Source organism: Melozone crissalis, unplaced genomic scaffold, assembly GCF_028551555.1.
Source record: "Melozone crissalis strain CALT ecotype California unplaced genomic scaffold, PUWL_Pcris_2 ptg000250l_1, whole genome shotgun sequence".
NCBI classification, from domain to species: Eukaryota; Metazoa; Chordata; class Aves; order Passeriformes; family Passerellidae; genus Melozone; species Melozone crissalis.
The window spans coordinates 160714-178570 of record NW_026536009.1 but is presented as its reverse complement, the minus strand read 5'-3'; positions in this window follow the sequence as shown (position 1 = coordinate 178570).

Here is a 17857-nt window from a genome sequence, read left to right as displayed (position 1 = left end):
TCTGCCGAAAGAAGCCCGGGAGCGGTGCTTAGCTCTGCAGAGCACCGTACCTTCGTCTTTAGCCTCTCTTCTCGTCTACATCTTAGCAAAAAGCTTTTCCACTCTGTCTGGCAAGGAGAAACTGTGCCAGCACAGAAAACATCTCCCATCGTGTTCTAGAGGCTGCACGCAGGTCTGCCGAGTGTTTTGCAAGAAGAGAAAGAAAGTTGTCCAAAACAGCTTGCAATCGAATGTTCATGTGAATAGAAAAGGCAGGAGAGTGGTCAGGTACTGTTTTCTCTCACTTGGCACGCTGCGCACACAATCGCAGTGTTGTACAGCTTGTTTCATCACCTTTGCGAAGTTGCCACTCTCTCCGGCTCCCGGAGACGAAGAAGCTGCTTCTTCGCGCAAAGACGATTCTGCCGCTCACAGTGCTCTGCGGTGTGCGCCTTCTGCCGAAAGAGCCCCGGGAGCTGTGCTTAGCTCTGCAGAGCACCGTACCTTCGTCTTTAGCCTCTCTTCTCGTCTACATCTTAGCAAAAAGCTTTTCCACTCTGTCTGGCAAGGAGAAACTGTGCCAGCACAGAAAACATCTCCCATCGTGTTCTAGACGCTGCACGGAGGTCTGCCGAGTGTTTTGCAAGAAGAGAAAGAAAGTTGTCCAAAACAGCTTGCAATCGAATGTTCATGTGAATAGAAAAGGCAGGAGAGTGGTCAGGTACTGTTTTCTCTCAGTTGGCAAGCTGCGCACACAATCGCAGTGTTGTACAGCTTGTTTCATCACCTTTGACAAGTTGCCGCTCTCTCCGGCTCCCGGAGACGAAGAAGCTGCTTCTTCGCGCAAAGACGATTCTGCCGCTCACAGTGCTCTGCGGTGTGCGCCTCTGCCGAAAGAGGTCCGGGTGCGGTGCTTAGCTCTGCAGAGCACCGTACCTTCGTCTTTAGCCTCTCTTCTCGTCTACATCTTAGCAAAAAGCTTTTCCACTCTGTCTGGCAAGGAGAAACTGTGCCAGCACAGAAAACATCTCCCATCGTGTTCTAGAGGCTGCACGGAGGTCTGCCGAGTGTTTTGCAAGAAGAGAAAGAAAGTTGTCCAAAACAGCTTGCAATCGAATGTTCATGTGAATAGAAAAGGCAGGAGAGTGGTCAGGTACTGTTTTCTCTCACTTGGCAAGCTGCGCATACAATCGCAGTGTTGTACAGCTTGTTTCATCACCTTTGCGAAGTTGCCGCTCTCTCCGGCTCCCGGAGACGAAGAAGCTGCTTCTTCGCGCAAAGACGATTCTGCCGCTCACAGTGCTCTGCGGTGTGCGCCTTCTGCCGAAAGAGGCCCGGGAGCTGTGCTTAGCTCTGAGAAGCACCATACGTGCTTCTTTAGCTTCTCTTCTCGTCTACATCTTAGCAAAAAGCTTTTCCACTCTGTCTGGCAAGGAGAAACTGTGCCAGCACAGAAAACATCTCCCATCGTGTTCTAGAGGCTGCACGGAGGTCTGCCGAGTGTTTTGCAAGAAGAGAAAGAAAGTTGTCCAAAACAGCTTGCAATCGAATGTTCATGTGAATAGAAAAGGCAGGAGAGTGGTCAGGTACTGTTTTCTCTCACTTGGCAAGCTGCGCACACAATCGCAGTGTTGTACAGCTTGTTTCATCACCTTTGCGAAGTTGCCGCTCTCTCCGGCTCCCGGAGACGAAGAAGATGCTTCTTCGCACAAAGACGATTCTGCCGCTCACAGTGCTCTGCGGTGTGCGCCTTCTGCCGAAAGAGGCCTGGGAGCGGTGCTTAGCTCTGCAGAGCACCGTACCTTCGTCTTTAGCCTCTCTTCTCGTCTACATCTTAGCAAAAAGCTTTTCCACTCTGTCTGGCAAGGAGAAACTGTGCCAGCACAGAAAACATCTCCCATCGTGTTCTAGAGGCTGCACGGAGGTCTGCCGAGTGTTTTGCAAGAAGAGAAAGAAAGTTGTCCAAAACAGCTTCCAATCGAATGTTCATGTGAATAGAAAAGGCAGGAGAGTGGTCAGGTACTGTTTTCTCTCAGTTGGCACGCTGCGCACACAATCGCAGTGTTGTACAGCTTGTTTCATCACCTTTGCGAAGTTGCCGCTCTCTCCGGCTCCCGGAGACGAAGAAGCTGCTTCTTCGCGCAAAGACGATTCTGCCGCTCACAGTGCTCTGCTGTGTGCGCCTTCTGCCGAAAGAGGCACGGGAGCGGTGCTTAGCTCTGCAGAGCACCGTACCTTCGTCTTTAGCCTCTCTTCTCGTCTACATCTTAGCAAAAAGCTTTTCCACTGTGTCTGGCAAGGAGAAACTGTGCCAGCACAAAAAACATCTCCCATCGTATTCTAGAGGCTGCACGGAGGTCTGCCGAGTGTTTTGCAAGAAGAGAAAGAAAGTTGTCCAAAACAGCTTGCAATCGAATGTTCATGTGAATAGAAAAGGCAGGAGAGTGGTCAGGTACTGTTTTCTCTCAGTTGGCAAGCGGCGCACACAATCGCAGTGTTGTACAGCTTGTTTCATCACCTTTGCGAAGTTGCCGCTCTCTCCGGCTCCCGGAGACGAAGAAGCTGCTTCTTCGCGCAAAGACGATTCTGCCGCTCACAGTGCTCTGCTGTGTGCGCCTTCTGCCGAAAGAGGCCCGGGTGCGGTGCTTAGCTCTGCAGAGCACCGTACCTTCGTCTTTAGCCTCTCTTCTCGTCTACATCTTAGCAAAAAGCTTTTCCACTCTGTCTGGCAAGGAGAAACTGTGCCAGCACAAAAAACATCTCCCATCGTGTTCTAGAGGCTGCACGGAGGTCTGCCGAGTGTTTTGCAAGAAGAGAAAGAAAGTTGTCCAAAACAGCTTGCAATCGAATGTTCATGTGAATAGAAAAGGCAGGAGAGTGGTCAGGTACTGTTTTCTCTCAGTTGGCACGCTGCGCACACAATCGCAGTGTTGTACAGCTTGTTTCATCACCTTTGCGAAGTTGCCGCTCTCTCCGGCTCCCGGAGACGAAGAAGCTGCTTCTTCGCGCAAAGACGATTCTGCCGCTCACAGTGCTCTGCGGTGTGCGCCTTCTGCCGAAAGAGCCCCGGGAGCTGTGCTTAGCTCTGAGAAGCACCATACGTGCTTCTTTAGCCTCTCTTCTCGTCTACATCTTAGCAAAAAGCTTTTCCACTCTGTCTGGCAAGGAGAAACTGTGCCAGCACAGAAAACATCTCCCATCATGTTCTAGACGCTGCACGGAGGTCTGCCGAGTGTTTTGCAAGAAGAGAAAGAAAGTTGTCCAAAACAGCTTGCAATCGAATGTTCATGTGAATAGAAAAGGCAGGAGAGTGGTCAGGTACTGTTTTCTCTCACTTGGCAAGCTGCGCACACAATCGCAGTGTTGTACAGCTTGTTTCATCACCTTTGCGAAGTTGCCGCTCTCTCCGGCTCCCGGAGACGAAGAAGCTGCTTCTTCGCGCAAAGACGATTCTGCCACTCACAGTGCTCTGCGGTGTGCGCCTTCTGCCGAAAGACGCCCGGGAGCGGTGCTTAGCTCTGCAGAGCACCGTACCTTCGTCTTTAGCCTCTCTTCTCGTCTACATCTTAGCAAAAAGCTTTTCCACTCTGTCTGGCAAGGAGAAACTGTGCCAGCACAAAAAACATCTCCCATCGTGTTCTAGAGGCTGCACGCAGGTCTGCCGAGTGTTTTGCAAGAAGAGAAAGAAAGTTGTCCAAAACAGCTTGCAATCGAATGTTCATGTGAATAGAAAAGGCAGGAGAGTGGTCAGGTACTGTTTTCTCTCACTTGGCAAGCTGCGCACACAATCGCAGTGTTGTACAGCTTGTTTCATCACCTTTGCGAAGTTGCCGCTCTCTCCGGCTCCCGGAGACGAAGAAGCTGCTTCTTCGCGCAAAGACGATTCTGCCGCTCACAGTGCTCTGCGGTGTGCGCCTTCTGCCGAAAGACGCCCGGGAGCGGTGCTTAGCTCTGCAGAGCACCGTACCTTCGTCTTTAGCCTCTCTTCTCGTCTACATCTTAGCAAAAAGCTTTTCCACTCTGTCTGGCAAGGAGAAACTGTGCCAGCACAGAAAACATCTCCCATCGTGTTCTAGACGCTGCACGGAGGTCTGCCGAGTATTTTGCAAGAAGAGAAAGAAAGTTGTCCAAAACAGCTTGCAATCGAATGTTCATGTGAATAGAAAAGGCAGGAGAGTGGTCAGGTACTGTTTTCTCTCAGTTGGCAAGCTGCGCACACAATCGCAGTGTTGTACAGCTTGTTTCATCACCTTTGCGAAGTTGCCGCTCTCTCCGGCTCCCGGAGACGAAGAAGCTGCTTCTTCGCGCAAAGACGATTCTGCCGCTCACAGTGCTCTGCGGTGTGCGCCTTGTGCCGAAAGAGGTCCGGGTGCGGTGCTTAGCTCTGCAGAGCACCGTACCTTCGTCTTTAGCCTCTCTTCTCGTCTACATCTTAGCAAAAAGCTTTTCCACTCTGTCTGGCAAGGAGAAACTGTGCCAGCACAAAAAACATCTCCCATCCTGTTCTAGAGGCTGCACGGAGGTCTGCCGAGTGTTTTGCAAGAAGAGAAAGAAAGTTGTCCAAAACAGCTTCCAATCGAATGTTCAAGTGAATAGAAAAGGCAGGAGAGTGGTCAGGTACTGTTTTCTCTCAGTTGGCAAGCTGCGCACACAATCGCAGTGTTGTACAGCTTGTTTCATCACCTTTGCGAAGCTGTCGCTCTCTCCGGCTCCCGGAGACGAAGAAGCTGCTTCTTCGCGCAAAGACGATTCTGCCGCTCACAGTGATCTGCTGTGTGCGCCTTCTGCCGAAAGAGGCCCGGGAGCGGTGCTTAGCTCAGCAGAGCACCGTACCTTCGTCTTTAGCCTCTCTTCTCGTCTACATCTTAGCAAAAAGCTTTTCCACTCTGTCTGGCAAGGAGAAACTGTGCCAGCACAGAAAACATCTCCCATCGTGTTCTAGAGGCTGCACGGAGGTCTGCCGAGTGTTTTCCAAGAAGAGAAAGAAAGTGGTCCAAAACAGCTTGCAATCGAATGTTCATGAGAATAGAAAAGGCAGGAGAGTGGTCAGGTACTGTTTTCTCTCAGTTGGCACGCTGCGCACACAATCGCAGTGTTGTACAGCTTGTTTCATCACCTTTGCGAAGTTGCAGCTCTCTCTGGCTCCCGGAGACGAAGAAGCTGCTTCTTCGCGCAAAGACGATTCTGCCGCTCACAGTGCTCTGCGGTGTGCGCCTTCTGCCGAAAGAGCCCCGGGAGCTGTGCTTAGCTCTGAGAAGCACCATTCGTGCTTCTTTAGCCTCTCTTCTCGTCTACATCTTAGCAAAAAGCTTTTCCACTCTGTCTGGCAAGGAGAAACTGTGCCAGCACAGAAAACATCTCCCATCGTATTCTAGAGGCTGCACGCAGGTCTGCCGAGTGTTTTGCAAGAAGAGAAAGAAAGTTGTCCAAAATAGCTTGCAATCGAATGTTCATGTGAATAGAAAAGGCAGGAGAGTGGTCAGGTACTGTTTTCTCTCAGTTGGCAAGCTGCGCACACAATCGCAGTGTTGTACAGCTTGTTTCATCACCTTTGCGGAGTTGCCGCTCTCTCCGGCTCCCGGAGACGAAGAAGCTGCTTCTTCGCGCAAAGACGATTCTGCCGCTCACAGTGCTCTGCGGTGTGCGCCTTCTGCCGAAAGACGCCCGGGAGCGGTGCTTAGCTCTGCAGAGCACCGTACCTTCGTCTTTAGCCTCTCTTCTCGTCTACATCTTAGCAAAAAGCTTTTCCCCTCTGTCTGGCAAGGAGAAACTGTGCCAGCACAAAAAACATCTCCCATCCTGTTCTAGAGGCTGCACGGAAGTCTGCCGAGTGTTTTGCAAGAAGAGAAAGAAAGTTGTCCAAAACAGCTTGCAATCGAATGTTCATGTGAATAGAAAAGGCAGGAGAGTGGTCAGGTACTGTTTTCTCTCAGTTGGCAAGCTGCGCACACAATCGCAGTCTTGTACAGCTTGTTTCATCACCTTTGCGAAGTTTCCGTTCTATCCGGCTCCCGGGGACGAAGAAGCTGCTTCTTCGCGCAAAGACGATTCTGCCGCTCACAGTGCTCTGCGGTGTGCGCCTTCTGCCGAAAGACGCCCGGGAGCGGTGCTTAGCTCTGCAGAGCACCGTACCTTCGTCTTTAGCCTCTCTTCTCGTCTACATCTTAGCAAAAAGCTTTTCCACTCTGTCTGGCAAGGAGAAACTGTGCCAGCACAGAAAACATCTCCCATCGTCTTCTAGAGGCTGCACGGAGGTCTGCCGAGTGTTTTGCAAGAAGAGAAAGAAAGTTGTCCAAAACAGCTTGCAATCGAATGTTCATGTGAATAGAAAAGGCAGGAGAGTGGTCAGGTACTGTTTTCTCTCAGTTGGCACGCTGCGCACACAATCGCAGTGTTGTACAGCTTGTTTCATCACCTTTGCGAAGTTGCCACTCTCTCCGGCTCCCGGAGACGAAGAAGCTGCTTCTTCGCGCAAAGACGATTCTGCCGCTCACAGTGCTCTGCGGTGTGCGCCTTCTGCCGAAAGACGTCCGGGAGCTGTGCTTAGCTCTGAGAAGCACCCTACGTGCTTCTTTAGCCTCTCTTCTCGTCTACATCTTAGCAAAAAGCTTTTCCACTCTGTCTGGCAAGGAGAAACTGTGCCAGCACAGAAAACATCTCCCATCGTCTTCTAGAGGCTGCACGGAGGTCTGCCGAGTGTTTTGCAAGAAGAGAAAGAAAGTTGTCCAAAACAGCTTGCAATCGAATGTTCATGTGAATAGAAAAGGCAGGAGAGTGGTCAGGTACTGTTTTCTCTCACTTGGCAAGCTGCGCACACAATCGCAGTGTTGTACAGCTTGTTTCATCACCTTTGCCAAGTTGCCGCTCTCTCCGGCTCCCGGAGACGAAGAAGCTGCTTCTTCGCGCAAAGACGATTCTGCCGCTCACAGTGCTCTGCGGTGTGCGCCTTCTGCCGAAAGAGCCCCGGGAGCTGTGCTTAGCTCTGCAGAGCACCGTACCTTCGTCTTTAGCCTCTCTTCTCGTCTACATCTTAGCAAAAAGCTTTTCCACTCTGTCTGGCAAGGAGAAACTGTGCCAGCACAAAAAACATCTCCCATCGTGTTCTAGAGGCTGCACGGAGGTCTGCCGAGTGTTTTGCAAGAAGAGAAAGAAAGTTGTCCAAAACAGCTTGCAATCGAATGTTCATGTGAATAGAAAAGGCAGGAGAGTGGTCAGGTACTGTTTTCTCTCACTTGGCAAGCTGCGCACACAATCGCAGTGTTGTACAGCTTGTTTCATCACCTTTGCCAAGTTGCCGCTCTCTCCGGCTCCCGGAGACGAAGAAGCTGCTTCTTCGCGCAAAGACGATTCTGCCGCTCACAGTGCTCTGCGGTGTGCGCCTTCTGCCGAAAGAGGCCCGGGAGCTGTGCTTAGCTCTGCAGAGCACCGTACCTTCGTCTTTAGCCTCTCTTCTCGTCTACATCTTAGCAAAAAGCTTTTCCACTCTGTCTGGCAAGGAGAAACTGTGCCAGCACAGAAAACATCTCCCATCGTGTTCTAGAGGCTGCACGGAGGTCTGCCGAGTGTTTTGCAAGAAGAGAAAGAAAGTTGTCCAAAACAGCTTGCAATCGAATGTTCATGTGAATAGAAAAGGCAGGAGAGTGGTCAGGTACTGTTTTCTCTCAGTTGGCAAGCTGCGCACACAATCGCAGTGTTGTACAGCTTGTTTCATCACCTTTGCGAAGTTGGCGTTCTATCCGGCTCCCGGAGACGAAGAAGCTGCTTCTTCGCGCAAAGACGATTCTGCCGCTCACAGTGCTCTGCGGTGTGCGCCTTCTGCCGAAAGAAGCCCGGGAGCGGTGCTTAGCTCTGCAGAGCACCGTACCTTCGTCTTTAGCCTCTCTTCTCGTCTACATCTTAGCAAAAAGCTTTTCCACTCTGTCTGGCAAGGAGAAACTGTGCCAGCACAGAAAACATCTCCCATCGTCTTCTAGAGGCTCCACGGAGGTCTGCCGAGTGTTTTGCAAGAAGAGAAAGAAAGTTGTCCAAAACAGCTTGCAATCGAATGTTCATGTGAATAGAAAAGGCAGGAGAGTGGTCAGGTACTGTTTTCTCTCAGTTGGCACGCTGCACACACAATCGCAGTGTTGTACAGCTTGTTTCATCACCTTTGCGAAGTTGCCACTCTCTCCGGCTCCCGGAGACGAAGAAGCTGCTTCTTCTCGCAAAGACGATTCTGCCGCTCACAGTGCTCTGCGGTGTGCGCCTTCTGCCGAAAGACGCCCGGGAGCGGTGCTTAGCTCTGCAGAGCACCGTACTTTCGTCTTTAGCCTCTCTTCTCGTCTACATCTTAGCAAAAAGCTTTTCCACTCTGTCTGGCAAGGAGAAACTGTGCCAGCACAGAAAACATCTCCCATCGTCTTCTAGAGGATGCGCGGAGGTCTGCCGAATGTTTTGCAAGAAGAGAAAGAAAGTTGTCCAAAACAGCTTGCAATCGAATGTTCATGTGAATAGAAAAGGCAGGAGAGTGGTCAGGTACTGTTTTCTCTCAGTTGGCACGCTGCGCACACAATCGCAGTGTTGTACAGCTTGTTTCATCACCTTTGCGAAGTTGCAGCTCTCTCAGGCTCCCGGAGACGAAGAAGCTGCTTCTTCGCGCAAAGACGATTCTGCCGCTCACAGTGCTCTGCGGTGTGCGCCTTCTGCCGAAAGAGCCCCGGGAGCTGTGCTTAGCTCTGAGAAGCACCATACGTGCTTCTTTAGCCTCTCTTCTCTTCTACATCTTAGCAAAAAGCTTTTCCACTCTGTCTGGCAAGGAGAAACTGTGCCAGCACAGAAAACATCTCCCATCGTGTTCTAGAGGCTGCACGGAGGTCTGCCGAGTTTTTTGCAAGAAGAGAAAGAAAGTTGTCAAAAATAGCTTGCAATCGAATGTTCATGTGAATTGAAAAGGCAGGAGAGTGGTCAGGTACTGTTTTCTCTCACTTGGCAAGCTGCGCACACAATCGCAGTCTTGTACAGCTTGTTTCATCACCTTTGCGAAGTTGCCGCTCTCTCCGGCTCCCGGAGACGAAGAAGCTGCTTCTTCGCGCAAAGACGATTCTGCCGCTCACAGTGCTCTGCGGTGTGCGCCTTCTGCCGAAAGACGCCCGGGAGCGGTGCTTAGCTCTGCAGAGCACCGTACCTTCGTCTTTAGCCTCTCTTCTCGTCTACATCTTAGCAAAAAGCTTTTCCACTCTGTCTGGCAAGGAGAAACTGTGCCAGCACAAAAAACATCTCCCATCGTGTTCTAGAGGCTGCACGGAAGTCTGCCGAGTGTTTTGCAAGAAGAGAAAGAAAGTTGTCCAAAACAGCTTGCAATCGAATGTTCATGTGAATAGAAAAGGCAGGAGAGTGGTCAGGTACTGTTTTCTCTCAGTTGGCACGCTGCGCACACAATCGCAGTGTTGTACAGCTTGTTTCATCACCTTTGCGAAGTTGCCACTCTCTCCGGCTCCCGGAGACGAAGAAGCTGCTTCTTCGCGCAAAGACGATTCTGCCGCTCACAGTGCTCTGCGGTGTGCGCCTTCTGCCGAAAGACGTCCGGGAGCTGTGCTTAGATCTGAGAAGCACCCTACGTGCTTCTTTAGCCTCTCTTCTCGTCTACATCTTAGCAAAAAGCTTTTCCACTCTGTCTGGCAAGGAGAAACTGTGCCAGCACAGAAAACATCTCCCATCGTCTTCTAGAGGCTGCACGGAGGTCTGCCGAGTGTTTTGCAAGAAGAGAAAGAAAGTTGTCCAAAACAGCTTGCAATCGAATGTTCATGTGAATAGAAAAGGCAGGAGAGTGGTCAGGTACTGTTTTCTCTCAGTTGGCAAGCTGCGCACACAATCGCAGTGTTGTACAGCTTGTTTCATCACCTTTGCGAAGTTGCCGCTCTCTCCGGCTCCCGGAGACGAAGAAGCTGCTTCTTCGCGCAAAGACGATTCTGCCGCTCACAGTGCTCTGCGGTGTGCGCCTTCTGCCGAAAGAGGTCCGGGTGCGGTGCTTAGCTCTGCAGAGCACCGTACCTTCGTCTTTAGCCTCTCTTCTCGTCTACATCTTAGCAAAAAGCTTTTCCACTCTGTCTGGCAAGGAGAAACTGTGCCAGCACAAAAAACATCTCCCATCGTGTTCTAGAGGCTGCACGCAGGTCTTCCGAGTGTTTTGCAAGAAGAGAAAGAAAGTTGTCCAAAACAGCTTGCAATCGAATGTTCATGTGAATAGAAAAGGCAGGAGAGTGGTCAGGTACTGTTTTCTCTCACTTGGCAAGCTGCGCACACAATCGCAGTGTTGTACAGCTTGTTTCATCACCTTTGCGAAGTTGCCCTTCTCTCCGGCTCCCGGAGACGAAGAAGCTGCTTCTTCGCGCAAAGACGATTCTGCCGCTCACAGTGCTCTGCGGTGTGCGCCTTCTGCCGAAAGACGCCCGGGAGCGGTGCTTAGCTCTGCAGAGCACCGTACCTTCGTCTTTAGCCTCTCTTCTCGTCTACATCTTAGCAAAAAGCTTTTCCACTCTGTCTGGCAAGGAGAAACTGTGCCAGCACAGAAAACATCTCCCATCGTCTTCTAGAGGCTCCACGGAGGTCTGCCGAGTGTTTTGCAAGAAGAGAAAGAAAGTTGTCCAAAACAGCTTGCAATCGAATGTTCATGTGAATAGAAAAGGCAGGAGAGTGGTCATGTACTGTTTTCTCTCAGTTGGCACGCTGCGCACACAATCGCAGTGTTGTACAGCTTGTTTCATCACCTTTGCGAAGTTTCCACTCTCTCCGGCTCCCGGAGACGAAGAAGCTGCTTCTTCGCGCAAAGACGATTCTGCCGCTCACAATGCTCTGCGGTGTGCGCCTTCTGCCGAAAGAGGTCCGGGAGCGGTGCTTAGCTCTGCAGAGCACCGTACCTTCGTCTTTAGCCTCTCTTCTCGTCTACATCTTAGCAAAAAGCTTTTCCACTCTGTCTGGCAAGGAGAAACTGTGCCAGCACAAAAAACATCTCCCATCGTGTTCTAGAGGCTGCACGCAGGTCTGCCGAGTGTTTTGCAAGAAGAGAAAGAAAGTTGTCCAAAACAGCTTGCAATCGAATGTTCATGTGAATAGAAAAGGCAGGAGAGTGGTCAGGTACTGTTTTCTCTCAGTTGGCAAGCTGCGCACACAATCGCAGTGTTGTACAGCTTGTTTCATCACCTTTGCCAAGTTGCCGCTCTCTCCGGCTCCCGGAGACGAAGAAGCTGCTTCTTCGCGCAAAGACGATTCTGCCGCTCACAGTGCTCTGCGGTGTGCGCCTTCTGCCGAAAGAGCCCCGGGAGCTGTGCTTAGCTCTGCAGAGCACCGTACCTTCGTCTTTAGCCTCTCTTCTCGTCTACATCTTAGCAAAAAGCTTTTCCACTCTGTCTGGCAAGGAGAAACTGTGCCAGCACAAAAAACATCTCCCATCGTGTTCTAGAGGCTGCACGCAGGTCTGCCGAGTGTTTTGCAAGAAGAGAAAGAAAGTTGTCCAAAACAGCTTGCAATCGAATGTTCATGTGAATAGAAAAGGCAGGAGAGTGGTCAGGTACTGTTTTCTCTCAAGTGGCGAGCTGCGCACACATTCGCAGTGTTGAACAGCTTGTTTCATCACCTTTGCGAAGTTGCCGCTCTCTCCGGCTCCCGGAGACGAAGAAGCTGCTTCTTCTCGCAAAGACGATTCTGCCGCTCACAGTGCTCTGCGGTGTGCGCCTTCTGCCGAAAGACGCCCGGGAGCCGTGCTTAGCTCTGCAGAGCACCGTACCTTCGTCTTTAGCCTCTCTTCTCGTCTACATCTTAGCAAAAAGCTTTTCCACTCTGTCTGGCAAGGAGAAACTGTGCCAGCACAGAAAACATCTCCCATCGTCTTCTAGAGGCTGCACGGAGGTCTGCCGAGTGTTTTGCAAGAAGAGAAAGAAAGTTGTCCAAAACAGCTTGCAATCGAATGTTCATGTGAATAGAAAAGGCAGGAGAGTGGTCAGGTACTGTTTTCTCTCAGTTGGCAAGCTGCGCACACAATCGCAGTGTTGTACAGCTTGTTTCATCACCTTTGCGGAGTTGCCGCTCTCTCCGGCTCCCGGAGACGAAGAAGCTGCTTCTTCGCGCAAAGACGATTCTGCCGCTCACAGTGCTCTGCGGTGTGCGCCTTCTGCCGAAAGAGGTCCGGGAACGGTGCTTAGCTCTGCAGAGCACCGTACCTTCGTCTTTAGCCTCTCTTCTCGTCTACATCTTAGCAAAAAGCTTTTCCACTCTGTCTGGCAAGGAGAAACTCTGCCAGCACAGAAAACATCTCCCATCGTGTTCTAGACGCTGCACGGAGGTCTGCCGAGTGTTTTGCAAGAAGAGAAAGAAAGTTGTCCAAAACAGCTTGCAATCGAATGTTCATGTGAATAGAAAAGGCAGGAGAGTGGTCAGGTACTGTTTTCTCTCAGTTGGCACGCTGCGCACACAATCGCAGTGTTGTACAGCTTGTTTCATCACCTTTGCGAAGTTGCCACTCTCTCCGGCTCCCGGAGACGAAGAAGCTGCTTCTTCGCGCAAAGACGATTCTGCCGCTCACAGTGCTCTGCGGTGTGCGCCTTCTTCCGAAAGAGCCCCGGGAGCTGTGCTTAGCTCTGAGAAGCACCCTACGTGCTTCTTTAGCCTCTCTTCTCGTCTACATCTTAGCAAAAAGCTTTTCCACTCTGTCTGGCAAGGAGAAACTGTGCCAGCACAGAAAACATCTCCCATCGTGTTCTAGAGGCTGCACGGAGGTCTGCCGAGTGTTTTGCAAGAAGAGAAAGAAAGTTGTCCAAAACAGCTTGCAATCGAATGTTCATGTGAATAGAAAAGGCAGGAGAGTGGTCAGGTACTGTTTACCCTCACATGGCAAGCTGCGCACACAATCGCAGTCTTGTACAGCTTGTTTCATCACCTTTGCGAAGTTGCCGCTCTCTCCGGCTCCCGGAGAGGAAGAAGCTGCTTCTTCGCGCAAAGACGATTCTGCCGCTCACAGTGCTCTGCGGTGTGCGCCTTCTGCCGAAAGAGGTCCGGGTGCGGTGCTTAGCTCTGCAGAGCACCGTACCTTCGTCTTTAGCCTCTCTTCTCGTCTACATCTTAGCAAAAAGCTTTTCCACTCTGTCTGGCAAGGAGAAACTGTGCCAGCACAAAAAACATCTCCCATCGTCTTCTAGAGGCTGCACGCAGGTCTTCCGAGTGTTTTGCAAGAAGAGAAAGAAAGTTGTCCAAAACAGCTTGCAATCGAATGTTCATGTGAATAGAAAAGGCAGGAGAGTGGTCAGGTACTGTTTTCTCTCAGTTGGCAAGCTGCGCACACAATCGCAGTGTTGTACAGCTTGTTTCATCACCTTTGCGAAGTTGGCGTTCTATCCGGCTCCCGGAGACGAAGAAGCTGCTTCTTCGCGCAAAGACGATTCTGCCGCTCACAGTGCTCTGCGGTGTGCGCCTTCTGCCGAAAGACGCCCGGGAGCGGTGCTTAGCTCTGCAGAGCACCGTACCTTCGTCTTTAGCCTCTCTTCTCGTCTACATCTTAGCAAAAAGCTTTTCCACTCTGTCTGGCAAGGAGAAACTGTGCCAGCACAGAAAACATCTCCCATCGTGTTCTAGAGGCTGCACGCAGGTCTGCCGAGTGTTTTGCAAGAAGAGAAAGAAAGTTGTTCAAACAGCTTGCAATCGAATGTTCATGTGAATAGAAAAGGCAGGAGAGTGGTCAGGTACTGTTTTCTCTCAGTTGGCAGGCTGCGCACACAATCGCAGTGTTGTACAGCTTGTTTCATCACCTTTGCGAAGTTTCCACTCTCTCCGGCTCCCGGAGACGAAGAAGCTGCTTCTTCGCGCAAAGACGATTCTGCCGCTCACAGTGCTCTGCGGTGTGCGCCTTCTGCCGAAAGAGGTCCGGAAGCGGTGCTTAGCTCTGCAGAGCACCGTACCTTCGTCTTTAGCCTCTCTTCTCGTCTACATCTTAGCAAAAAGCTTTTCCACTCTGTCTGGCAAGGAGAAACTGTGCCAGCACAAAAAACATCTCCCATCGTGTTCTAGAGGCTGCACGCAGGTCTGCCGAGTGTTTTGCAAGAAGAGAAAGAAAGTTGTCCAAAACAGCTTGCAATTGAATGTTCATGTGAATAGAAAAGGCAGGAGAGTGGTCAGGTACTGTTTTCTCTCAGTTGGCACGCTGCGCACACAATCGCAGTGTTGTACAGCTTGTTTCATCACCTTTGCGAAGTTGCCGCTCTCTCCGGCTCCCGGGGACGAAGAAGCTGCTTCTTCGCGCAAAGACGATTCTGCCGCTCACAGTGCTCTGCGGTGTGCGCCTTCTGCCGAAAGACGCCCGGGAGCGGTGCTTTGCTCTGCAGAGCACCGTACCTTCGTCTTTAGCCTCTCTTCTCGTCTACATCTTAGCAAAAAGCTTTTCCACTCTGTCTGGCAAGGAGAAACTGTGCCAGCACAGAAAACATCTCCCATCGTGTTCTAGAGGCTGCACGCAGGTCTGCCGAGTGTTTTGCAAGAAGAGAAAGAAAGTTGTCCAAAACAGCTTGCAATCGAATGTTCATGTGAATAGAAAAGGCAGGAGAGTGGTCAGGTACTGTTTTCTCTCACTTGGCAAGCTGCGCACACTATCGCAGTGTTGTACAGCTTGTTTCATCACCTTTGCGAAGTTGCCGCTCTCTCTGGCTCCCGGAGACGAAGAAGCTGCTTCTTCGCGCAAAGACGATTCTGCCGCTCACAGTGCTCTGCGGTGTCCGCCTTCTGCCGAAAGAGGTCCGGGAGCGGTGCTTAGCTCTGCAGAGCACCGTACCTTCGTCTTTAGCCTCTCTTCTCGTCTACATCTTAGCAAAAAGCTTTTCCACTCTGTCTGGCAAGGAGAAACTGTGCCAGCACAAAAAACATCTCCCATCGTGTTCTAGAGGCTGCACGCAGGTCTGCCGAGTTTTTTGCAAGAAGAGAAAGAAAGTTGTCCAAAACAGCTTGCAATCGAATGTTCATGTGAATAGAAAAGGCAGGAGAGTGGTCAGGTACTGTTTTCTCTCAAGTGGCGAGCTGCACACACAATCGCAGTGTTGTACAGCTTGTTTCATCACCTTTGCGAAGTTGCCGCTCTCTCCGGCTCCCGGAGACGAAGAAGCTGCTTCTTCTCGCAAAGACGATTCTGCCGCTCACAGTGCTCTGCGGTGTGCGCCTTCTGCCGAAAGACGCCCGGGAGCGGTGCTTAGCTCTGCAGAGCACCGTACCTTCGTCTTTAGCCTCTCTTCTCGTCTACATCTTAGCAAAAAGCTTTTCCACTCTGTCTGGCAAGGAGAAACTGTGCCAGCACAGAAAACATCTCCCATCGTCTTCTAGAGGCTGCGCGGATGTCTGCCGAATGTTTTGCAAGAAGAGAAAGAAAGTTGTCCAAAACAGCTTGCAATCGAATGTTCATGTGAATAGAAAAGGCAGGAGAGTGGTCAGGTACTGTTTTCTCTCACTTGGCAAGCTGCGCACACAATCGCAGTGTTGTACAGCTTGTTTCATCACCTTTGCGGAGTTGCCGCTCTCTCCGGCTCCCGGAGACGAAGAAGCTGCTTCTTCGCGCAAAGACGATTCTGCCGCTCACAGTGCTCTGCGGTGTGCGCCTTCTGCCGAAAGAGGCCCGGGAGCTGTGCTTGGCTCTGAGAAGCACCATACGTGCTTCTTTAGCCTCTCTTCAAGTCTACATCTTAGCAAAAAGCTTTTCCACTCTGTCTGGCAAGGAGAAACTGTGCCAGCACAGAAAACATCTCCCATCGTGTTCTAGACGCTGCACGGAGGTCTGCCGAGTGTTTTGCAAGAAGAGAAAGAAAGTTGTCCAAAACAGCTTGCAATCGAATGTTCATGTGAATAGAAAAGGCAGGAGAGTGGTCAGGTACTGTTTTCTCTCACTTGGCAAGCTGCGCACACAATCGCAGTGTTGTACAGCTTGTTTCATCACCTTTGCCAAGTTGCCGCTCTCTCCGGCTCCCGGAGACGAAGAAGCTGCTTCTTCGCGCAAAGACGATTCTGCCGCTCACAGTGCTCTGCGGTGTGCGCCTTCTGCCGAAAGAGGTCCGGGTGCGGTGCTTAGCTCTGCAGAGCACCGTACCTTCGTCTTTAGCCTCTCTTCTCGTCTACATCTTAGCAAAAAGCTTTTCCACTCTGTCTGGCAAGGAGAAACTGTGCCAGCACAAAAAACATCTCCCATCGTGTTCTAGAGGCTGCACGCAGGTCTGCCGAGTGTTTTGCAAGAAGAGAAAGAAAGTTGTCCAAAACAGCTTGCAATCGAATGTTCATGTGAATAGAAAAGGCAGGAGAGTGGTCAGGTACTGTTTTCTCTCAAGTGGCGAGCTGCGCACACAATCGCAGTGTTGTACAGCTTGTTTCATCACCTTTGCGAAGTTGCCGCTCTCGCCGGCTCCCGGAGACGAAGAAGCTGCTTCTTCGCGCAAAGACGATTCTGCCGCTCACAGTGCTCTGCGGTGTGCGCCTTCTGCCGAAAGAAGCCCGGGAGCGGTGCTTAGCTCTGCAGAGCACCGTACCTTCGTCTTTAGCCTCTCTTTTCGTCTACATATTAGCAAAAAGCTTTTACACTCTGTCTGGCAAGGAGAAACTGTGCCAGCACAGAAAACATCTCCCATCGTCTTCTAGAGGCTGCACGGAGGTCTGCCGAGTGTTTTGCAAGAAGAGAAAGAAAGTTGTCCAAAACAGCTTGCAATCGAATGTTCATGTGAATAGAAAAGGCAGGAGAGTGGTCAGGTACTGTTTTCTCTCAGTTGGCACGCTGCGCACACAATCGCAGTGTTGTACAGCTTGTTTCATCACCTTTGCGAAGTTGCCGCTCTCTCCGGCTCCCGGAGACGAAGAAGCTGCTTCTTCGCGCAAAGACGATTCTGCCGCTCACAGTGCTCTGCGGTGTGCGCCTTCTGCCGAAAGACGCCCGGGAGCGGTGCTTAGCTCTGCAGAGCACCGTACCTTCGTCTTTAGCCTCTCTTCTCGTCTACATCTTAGCAAAAAGCTTTTCCACTCTGTCTGGCAAGGAGAAACTGTGCCAGCATAAAAAACATCTCCCATCGTGTTCTAGAGGCTGCACGGAGGTCTGCCGAGTGTTTTGCAAGAAGAGAAAGAAAGTTGTCCAAAACAGCTTGCAATCGAATGTTCATGTGAATAGAAAAGGCAGGAGAGTGGTCAGGTACTGTTTTCTCTCACTTGGCAAGCTGCGCACACAATCGCAGTGTTGTACAGCTTGTTTCATCACCTTTGCGAAGTTGCCGCTCTCTCCGGCTCCCGGAGACGAAGAAGCTGCTTCTTCGCGCAAAGACGATTCTGCCGCTCACAGTGCTCTGCAGTGTGTGTCTTCTGCCGAAAGAGGCCCGGGAGCTGTGCTTAGCTCTGCAGAGCACCGTACCTTCGTCTTTAGCCTCTCTTCTCGTCTACATCTTAGCAAAAAGCTTTTCCACTCTGTCTGGCAAGGAGAAACTTTGCCAGCACAGAAAACATCTCCCATCGTGTTCTAGAGGCAGCACGGAGGTCTGCCGAGTGTTTTGCAAGAAGAGAAAGAAAGTTGTCCAAAACAGCTTGCAATCGAATGTTCATGTGATTACAAAAGGCAGGAGAGTGGTCAGGTACTGTTTTCTCTCAGTTGGCAAGCTGCGCACACAATCGCAGTGTTGTACAGCTTGTTTCATCACCTTTGCGAAGTTGCCGCTCTCTCCGGCTCCCGGAGACGAAGAAGCTGCTTCTTCGCGCAAAGACGATTCTGCCGCTCACAGTGCTCTGCGGTGTGCGCCTTCTGCCGAAAGAGGTCCGGGAGCGGTTCTCAGCTCTGCAGAGCACCGTACCTTCGTCTTTAGCCTCTCTTCTCGTCTACATCTTAAGAAAAAGCTTTTCCACTCTG